A 9,609-nucleotide genomic window follows, 5' to 3' on the forward strand; every position below is an offset into this window, starting at 1 on the left:
CTACTCGGAAAGAAAGAAATCAAAACAGCTGTTCCCTTTTTATTTAGTTGCTTGGTTTTATTTTAAATGTATCCACTAGTTTTATCTTGTGTAAAATCATGGCTAACATTCTATTTCTAATCGTTTTTAAATTTTTAATTTTATTTCTGGAAATCAACTCGCGACCCCCCCCTCTCTGGCGGTCGCGACCACCCACTTCGGGAATCACTGTTTAGGTGTTCATTAGTAAGAGTTAAAAACTCTCGTCTTGGACCACCCTGTCAATTCCCTTTTCCAAAACACCAGTAATCATCAGTGAATTGACCAGCATTCACAGTTTCAGAATATGTTGTACGCTTGAAACCTCTGACTGCCCCATCCCAAACATAGCCCTTGATGTTTTGACCGACTGACTCTTTTAGGATCATAGGAAGCGACAGGTTTGCCACGATGTCAGTAAGAAATGTCCGTCTCCTCCCTGTAATGACAAAGTGACTTCATTTGTGAATATTCCAGATATACCAAACTATTGCACTGTAAAATAATGGAGTGCTATAGTCAAAAGCTGTCATATACATTGCTGTGTGTTGGATATTCTTCACATTGACAGCAACAGGCTCTTCATCCTCTGGCTCAACATTTGGTGAAACAGGTCTGTGTATTTACTGTTGGTAATGACCATTTCCATGTCAAATCTTACAAACAACAATGCCTTCCCCGTGTAACAGTAAATATAATTATGTCAGTCATTATTTTATTTTTTTACTTACCTGTAGCAAGAATTTTTTTCTGGATTTGTTTCAGTTGATCCAGATCCTCAGCATCAGATATTACTATCTGAAAACAGATTAAAATGTCTAAACAACAACAACATTGGAAGCAAGAAAATGTCATGCAGCCACAGTCTCCCTTATTACCTGTCCTGGCTGAATTGTTGAAGGTCCTGGTGCTTGTCTGAAACGATAAAAACACAAAATGATTAGCTCCATGATAAAGACTATAATGTAGTTTGAGTAACACATAGTAGTAGTGGGTGTCTTTTCTAGTGGCCAGGGTGCTTTGGGCTAGAGTGGGTGTTGTGGACATCTTAAAACCAGCAAGTGTCCTTCCAGCATACAATAGTCAAATCATGTAAACATTATGTATGCAGCCCAATTCCTATTGGTTGATTATCACTAGATACAAAAACTGTCTCTCATTACATCTATTTGACTCCCTGACAAAGTTCAGAAAAAAAGTTTGTTTAATTGGTTCAGGTTGACTGCGCCAATTCAATAAGGTCTGGATCATTCTCATATTTTTAATAGTTTGGTTAATTTGTGTCATTTGTGTTTATTCACCTGAAAGAGAAACTGTATTTCTGTAGGTTTATTCTGTTAAGTAAAGCTCAGACAGGCAGCTGTGTGTCCTTTAGGTAGGAGCAAGTTACAGAAACAGTCAATAGCATGTAGCACGTTGAGCTCATGTGCAGGTTTTCTGTATTTCCAGTGAGCAAAAGTGGAAAATACATCTCCAAAAATAGCAATATAAATGTTTAATGTGTATGTGAATGAGTATGAAATATCTGCTAAATAGCACTCTACCCGGTTGAAAGCACTGTAACCCAATAAAATAATTATTATTTCCAGTCAAGAACTAAAGAAATATTTCAACCCATGCAAGCCAGAAAGTTTCTTTGTGTCCAAGCGTGCAACACCTACCTTTCATCTTCTAGTTTGTGTTTAGGAGTACTTCGATTTTTTGGTTCAAAAACCTGAGAGGAATTGATAAATTATCAATAGCTTCTATTGTTGTTCCATTACCACATACACCATAAATCAATGCTGAATGGTTGTCTGTGTTACTGTATATAGTACCGCAAAATAATCAAAACAAGCCACTTTTACCACTGAAATATAGACCAGGACATATTTTATGCTTAAAATCCAATGTACATCTAATAAAGTAATACAATACAAATATTTACATAAATACATACATATTTTAAAAAAGAAGTACTCATGTACCAAAGTGTCAGCTTGATTGAATTCGGCTCTGCTCCTTGTTGTGATGACAATTTCAGAATCAGAGTCTGAGGTATCATCCACTCAAAATAATAAATCAAACAACCATTATCTATTCTCCAGCAGAGTATCTAAATATGTAAAAATATGAATCATGAGATCCACTAACCTCCTTTATAGTGTTTTTTCTAGGCAAATGAAAAAAGTGATCCTGGAATATGCCTTTCCTATTTCCTTTTTATATTCTGCCAATTTGAATGGCCTTTCTGACCCGGCACATGGACCCACCTCTGAGCAGTCTGGATACAAAAGGACATAAGGTCCTTCGTGCATGTCCTTGTTAAATGTTCTCATTTTCTGCACAGCTTGTTTCAGTAGATCGGGTGCTGCTACTTCTGGGTCTGTAAATACCGGGAGCGTTTTCCCTCTTAGAGGTTTTAAATCAGTTCCATGTGGCACCATCAATCCTACGTTTATCTAGTAAAATAAATATATAAATAATTTATACGTAGGTAAAATAAATATACACATACACACAAATACATATAGAGCTTTGCAAAATTGTATAGGACGGTCAAACTTACCTGGACGTTTTTCTTTCTTTAGGCCTATTTCTTCGTTTTGGCCCGTAGTTAAAAGCCTGTCGTTCTTTAGACTTGGAGCTTCTGTACTCCATGAACTGTTTGTATGATGGGCATGGATGTTCGGCTGAAATGGACAGAGTTCCGTTTCAAAATAGAAAGTCAGCAGCCGCTCAAGAAATCATAGCATTACTGACTTTTAGTCACATGGCCCCAGATAGATAGCATTTTTTGTTTTGCTACACTTACTTTGATTAACACTGTCCGCTGTCGAGACGACGCCTGCGTTTCAAGTGTTTCCGTCTGGTCCGCGTCCTTTAGAAACTCCAAACACCGGCCACACGTGAAGCAAAACCGCGTTAATGTGTTTGCCACAAAACGGGCAAAATATCCCTCGGTCGCAGTCCATGCTCGGTCACCATAAACTTCATTTACGCCATTTACTCCACAACTACAACGCGAATTGCCCGCGCTCACCAACAACACCGTGTCACTTCCGTATTACTTCGTGTCACTTCCGGTGTGTGGAACATTCCCTTTCCGTGAAGAATCTGTCGTTTGTAATTTGTTTTGTTCTTTGTAAAAGTGTTTTGAGTCTTGTTAATTTGTTTTTTAAAATGTAATTTGTTTTGTTCTTTGTAAAAGTGTTTTGAGTCTTGTTAATTTCAATCAATCAATCAATCAACATTTATTTATATAGCACTTTACAGCACCACAGGTGTCCAAAGTGCTTTACATCATCAAGAAAACAACACAACATTCACGTGAGACACAAACAAACAAAACAAACAAACAGACAAAGCATAAAAAAAACAGACAGATTAAGTAACCTATAATCATCAGAAGAAGAATTGTTACACCACTACTGTGTATTAAAAGCCATTCTAAATAAATAAGTTTTAAGTTTTGATTTAAAATGAACAACATCCGTTATAATGCGAATGTCTGGCGGGAGCTTGTTCCAGAGTTTTGGGCCAGCAACAGCGAAAGCCCGATCGCCCCACTGCTTGTACCTCGACCTCGGGACTTCTAGAGTCCGCAGATTGGAAGACCGCAACAACCGATTTTGCCCACCCAAAGTTAAAAGCTCGGACAAATACTTTGGGGCAAGGCCATTTAGGGCTTAAAAACAAACAATGCAATTTTAAAATCAATTCTAAAACGCACCGGAAGCCAGTGTAGAGTAAAAAGACGGGAGTGATGTGTGCACTCCGAGAAGTATTTGTGAGAAAGCGAGCAGCGCATTTTGCACAAGCTGCAGACGTGCGATGGATTTTGATTGAGGCCACCATAAAGAGCGTTGCAATAATCGAGACGTGAACTAATAAAGGCATGAATAGCCTTTTCCAAATCGTGCCTGTTAAGAAAAGGCTTTACTTTAGCCAGGAGACGAAGTTGGAAAAAGCTTGTTTTGACAACATTGCTTATCTGTTTGTCAAATTTCATGCTACAATCAAATGTCACACCCAGATTTTTTTACAGTTTGCTTGGCGCATGAAGTCAGAGCTCCCAGACTTAAAGTTTGATTGTTTGACATGTATTTAGTACTGAAGATAATACATTCGGTCTTGTCCTCATTCAGGGTCAGGAAATTGCGAGATAGCCACAACTTGATATCATTAATGCCATTTAGGAGGCAGTTTAGTGCAACACTGTCATTGGGTTGTATAGGCAGATAAATTTGCAGGTCATCTGCATAACAATGAAATGACAGGTTGTGCTTTTCGATTATAGCTCCTAATGGCAACATATATAAAGAGAACAAGATAGGGCCAAGAATTGAACCCTGGGGCACCCCACAATAAAGAGGAGCAATTTGTTTTTTAAAATGTAAATTTGTTTTGTTCTTTGTAAAAGTGTTTTGCGTTTTGTTAATTTGTTTTTTAAATGTAAATTTGTCTTGATCTTTGTAAAAGTGTTTCAGACTTTGTAATGTTGTTTTGCACTTCCCGGCCACCGTAACATGCCCAGCAAGCCCGCAAGGTACAGACTCAAGTCTTGGGTGGCCTGCGACGCCGGCTCCAGCTACGCACGGCACATGCAGCTCTACACGGGCAAGTCCGTGAGCGGCACGCCCGAGAGGAATCTGGGCTCCCATTTCCATCCGGGAGTCATCCCAAAAGGATTAATAAAGATAAGTCTACGTCTATCTCAGAAAAAAGAAAAATCTGAAAATCTTCAGGGGATGTAGCTCAGTGGTAGAGCGCATGCTTTGCATGTTTGTTTTTTTATTCACTTAATGCTGGTTACAATATTCTAAAATCAATGCCAGAGAAAATGGCAAAGTGTGATAACATTTTGTACTAAAGTATTTGCAGTTTTTAATAAAGTATTGGCTTTTTCCTTGCAAAGGTTTTTTTTCCAATAATTAACAAGCATGCCATTAGTTACAGTGCCTGTATCTGTCACGATGTGGAGAGCTGACACTTGCAGGTGGTGTGGCCGAGGGGTCTAAGGAGCTGGATTAAGGCTTAAGTCTCTCTGGAGGCGTGGGTTCAAATCCACAGCTGCCATTTGCATATATTACAAGCTTGAAGCTAACCCATGTGGTCTCTTACAGCTGTGTCATTTGGCCTGAACTTGGTGAAGTAACTAGGATCATCCATCAATCACCTTGCTTAGATTGTTCCTTGTTAACCTGAGGCTCAACAATTGGTGAAACCCGTAATGTTATCACACACTTAGAATAATGATCTGAATCTGTCAGCAGCAACGACACAACCTTTAGTGGATGCCTACTGTGTGTGTATTACCGTTAATTTCCACATATCTACCAATACCACTCTGATTATATTCCCTTCCTCAATACTCCATAAAGAAGCTAACAACGATCATCAATGACAGAGAGCATATGAAATGAATCATTACTCTCTGTCAGCTTCACGCTTAGAAAGGAATATCACGACTCATCATCGTGGTCAGCGAGACCAAACACTTTAGAAACACATTCCTCAAGTCAAAAACTCTTAAAATGATCCCTGAAAGTATAGTCTTGATTAGACTGGGGGGGGGGGGGGGAACTGCATCTCATTCACTGCAGAGTGATTGTCACTCAGGGTTCAGAGGGACAGAAGCTAATCGTTACGTGCTCCAGATGACTCTGAGGTGAGAAATCTATTTAGATCTTTAAGAAGACCGATATGTAGATTGAATTAGATTTTCAGTCACTGTTGTCTCAATACTTCAGTGTCAGCCTTCTTATTCTCTACAATAATGCTCCAGACTTTCTTTGCATTAAACACCAGCCAATCAGAAGTGTTGCATGTGAATGATCAATGTAGGATTAATCAGGAAGCTCACTTAAAAGATAGTTGCAAGGTCTACCAAATGTTTAACTTTACAACCGTAAGCTGTTGAACCTTGGTGCCACCTTCCCTCAAAATGTCAATCACAGATTTCTAACCCCTGAGAGCAGAGCGGGAGCGTGCTGGGCCCATAACCCAGAGGTTTATGGATCAAAACCATTCTCTATTATTTGTTATGCTATCAGCATTAAGTCTGTTTCCAGTCTGTTAACAAATCATCTGTTGCTGCAAGTGTCTGATGTGAAATGTCTCCACTTGCAGAAGAGTAAACTTAATGGCATGTCAAGTTTCAATAAATATAAAAATGGAAGCTACAGTGCTCATAACCGCCATGACACCCATAAAAACTGGAGCGTAATACAATAAATATATTACAGTACAAGTACATGAATACAGTATAATAGAAACTGTAAAACATGTACATTTAAAGTGCTTGTTGTGCTGTCTGATAGTCTGAGGTATAAAAGAGGGCCCAGCAAGCTTCCACATACCACTCAGTTTGTGTAACAGGAGGTCTTAGTCTACCACTACGTTCTATAACCCTGCCAGTCAGATTACCACAGGAGGTAATATCTGTTGCAGCTCTTTTAAAGACTCTACCATAATACCTGCTGGAGATGCCGGGTCCTCATACATGTAAAGCATGAGCTCTACCACTGAGCTACATCCCCTAAAGATTTTCAGGTTTTTTCATAAATAGACATAGACTTATCTTTATTAATCCTTTTGGGATGACTCCCACAAGGAAATTAGGTTTACTGTGATGTGGTTTGCTCTCACTCTAAAAGAATGCCATTCGATGTCAGCAGGATTCAAACCTGCGCGGGGAGACCCCAATGGATTTCTAGTCGATCGCCTTAACCACTCGGCCACGACAACTTGAAACGCATATATCTGTTAGCACAAATGTTCATAAACTTTTCAATTGGTTAGTAGTAGTTACCAGACAAGGGCAAAGTGCAAATCGTAGTGCACTGACTGTGTCTGTGGATCCTCATGGAGGCAGCTTGATTGATTGATATGCGCCCTTATTTATACCATAACAGAGATCTAATATTTTATCAAATTAGGATGGGCAAGTAACCTTTCTGGCTAATCTTCACAAATAAAGCAAGTAACCACACAATGAAAACTACTGCAATGGCTGGATATTGATCCCAGGTCAACTGCTTAGAAGACACCTATGCTCACCACTATACCACCATCGCTGGACAGCACAATAGTCACTGAAAATCTTGTAACACATCTGGGCATTGAGACTGAAAATGTGCTCTATCACTGAGCAACAGCCCCTGAAGATTTTCAGATTTTTTAAACTTTTTTTGTGTTACACGGAATAAGAGAAGAAACCTGGGTGGAATATGTAATGATAATGTTGTATATTGCTTCAAAACCTGGTAGTGGCTGGAAATCAAACAATGGCAAAATGCTTGCACTGCTATTGTATAAATCAAAGTTAAAAAGTAACATCACTCAAAGAAAGCTACTGCGATGGCTGGGAATCCAACACCGGTCATTTGCTTGCAAGGTAGCTATGCTCACCACTATACCACCATCGCTGGACAATGCAATTTTGACTGCAAAGTTGCAACACATCTGGTCATTGAGACAGATTTTTTCATTAATTACCATGAACACAAGGAGGTCACTACACCCACAACACTGTGCTATACAAATTTGCTCAATGTCAAAGGAGTAAAGCAGGACATGGGTAAAGTGCAGAGTTGGTAGACACTTGTTAAGTTAAACATACAATTTATTGTTTTCTAATTCATGCTGCATTATTTCATATCGCGATAAGAGCTCTTCGAGCTCTCTTACAGTCAGGACAACATTTGTTGGAGATGCCTGGGATTGAACCCTGGGGCCTCATACATGCAAAGCATGCGCTCTACCACTGAGCTATATCCCCTAAATGCTCTCTGATTTGTTGTGATTGTTGTGTGCCTTCAATATCACACGTGGATATTATGAAAGAAACTGCCAAGCAAACACTAGCAACACTTTGAAAGGTTCCATGGTGTAATGGTTAGCACTCTGGACTCTGAATCCAGCAATCTGAGTTCAAATCTCAGTGGAGCCTGTTTTTAAGCCACAGCACAGGTGAAAAAGATCAACCTTTCAACTTCCCACATCTAGTTTAAAGTGAGCTTACAGGTTCAAAATGGAGCTGAACACGGAGGAGGATTCCTCCCAAACGGCCGCTCTGCTCTGCTCCGTGCCCCTGCCGTCCGGTAATAGTTAAAGCAGATAAAAACCTAAAGAACACTCAAAAGCTTCAAGATAAAACTTTTTTAAGAAGCTTCTTCACGTTCAAGAGAAGGCCTAGTTCGAGCCAGCCTATGATTGATTCATGAAATCATTTCCCTGTTATTACATGTAGTCAGTCCCATGTGGTCTAGCGGTTAGGATTCCTGGTTTTCACCCAGGTGGCCCGGGTTCAACTCCCGGTATGGAATCAATGTCTAGCGATGAAGGTCTGCGGCAAGATCTGTGTCATTGGTCCTGTATTAAATGAGAGCTGTATTAACCCTATGCCCTGATATGCATTTCCCCAAACCTACTCATGTAATGATAATAATAGACATATATATGTCTCAATGATCAACCATTGTTAAACTTTAACTAGACATGGTGGTGGAGAAAAGGTGACAATCTGAATCCTGACTACCAGACTTCTTGCAGTATTTTATCAACAAGTCATATTGTATTTATTTGCCCTGTTCCTGGCATATCTATGGATGTATTCATGAAATCACTGTTATTATTCAACGTGTCAGTCCCATATGGTCTAGAAGTCTGGATTCTGCCTAAGTAACCTTTACATGCATTCTTAAGGAGTCCTCTGGAGACTACAATCAGTAGATCTGAGAAAGCGTTCAGTTAGTTTGATTTTACATTCATTTGGCCTAAGTGATGTCCAAAAGGTCTTGGTTGCTGCTCTTAAAGACTTCTAACAGTAAGGAAAACCCTGGTTTTCACCCAGGTGGCCCTGGTTCAGCTCCCGGTATGGGAATTGGTATTTAGCTGGTGAAAGATCTGCACGATCTCTGACATTGGTCCTGTATTAAATCAGAGCTGTAGTTACGTACGTAAAAAGGCAAAAAAAGTGGAAGGTTAACTCAAGAAGTGTTTAATAAAGATTAGCATGTACAGCTGTATCTGTATCTGTTAACCATGTGAATTATCTGTATCTGTATCTGTCCAAACCCGGAAGTGGACAGGATTTAACCTGGAAGTGGGTTAGGTTGTCATGAAATGGGCGGGGCTTTAACCAGTATGTTATTTTAAGCATGCAATTGATATGGGTTGATCAAAAATTGTTATATTTATTGCTGAATGCTAGGGACCCGAATGGCGAGGCTGCGGCCTCAAGGGTAGTAAAAAGATGACATCGAACAGGGATGGCATTATAAATAAAACAGGGGGGGCTCCAAGACCCAAAGGATGAGGTCATGATGGCATTTGACATGAAATGAAAGCGGTAGGCTAGTACAAAAGGTCACATAAACTAAACATGTCCCTGTGACACAAAGGACAATACAAAAGGTTAGGTTGGCCAGTAATTTTTGCTTTTTAATTTGCGTTGTGATTGTTGTGTGCATTTAATATCACACATGTGGATATTATGAAAGAAACTGCCCAGCAAACCCTTGCGTTACTTATAAAGGTTCCATGGTGTAATGGTTAGCACTCTGGACTCTGAATCCAGCGATCTGAGTTCAAATCTCAGTGGAACCT

At 39.6% G+C, this 9,609-nt stretch overlaps 3 non-coding genes across 3 annotated transcripts; 2 read left to right on the plus strand and 1 right to left on the minus strand.

Moving 5' to 3' along the window:
* Window positions 1–5,341: 5,341 nt before the first annotated feature.
* LOC116675909 (small nucleolar RNA U3) lies at window positions 5,342–5,557 on the minus strand. Its single transcript, XR_004328563.1, has one exon. It is a non-coding gene; the product is annotated as a small nucleolar RNA U3 (small nucleolar RNA).
* Window positions 5,558–8,255: 2,698 nt separating this feature from the next.
* Window positions 8,256–8,327, plus strand: trnae-uuc (transfer RNA glutamic acid (anticodon UUC)). Its single transcript has one exon. It is a non-coding gene; the product is annotated as a tRNA-Glu (tRNA).
* A 1,210-nt stretch (window positions 8,328–9,537) lies between these two features.
* Window positions 9,538–9,609, plus strand: trnaq-cug (transfer RNA glutamine (anticodon CUG)). Its single transcript has one exon. It is a non-coding gene; the product is annotated as a tRNA-Gln (tRNA).

Source organism: Etheostoma spectabile, unplaced genomic scaffold (genome assembly GCF_008692095.1).
Source record: "Etheostoma spectabile isolate EspeVRDwgs_2016 unplaced genomic scaffold, UIUC_Espe_1.0 scaffold00002455, whole genome shotgun sequence".
Lineage (NCBI taxonomy): Eukaryota > Metazoa > Chordata > Actinopteri > Perciformes > Percidae > Etheostoma > Etheostoma spectabile.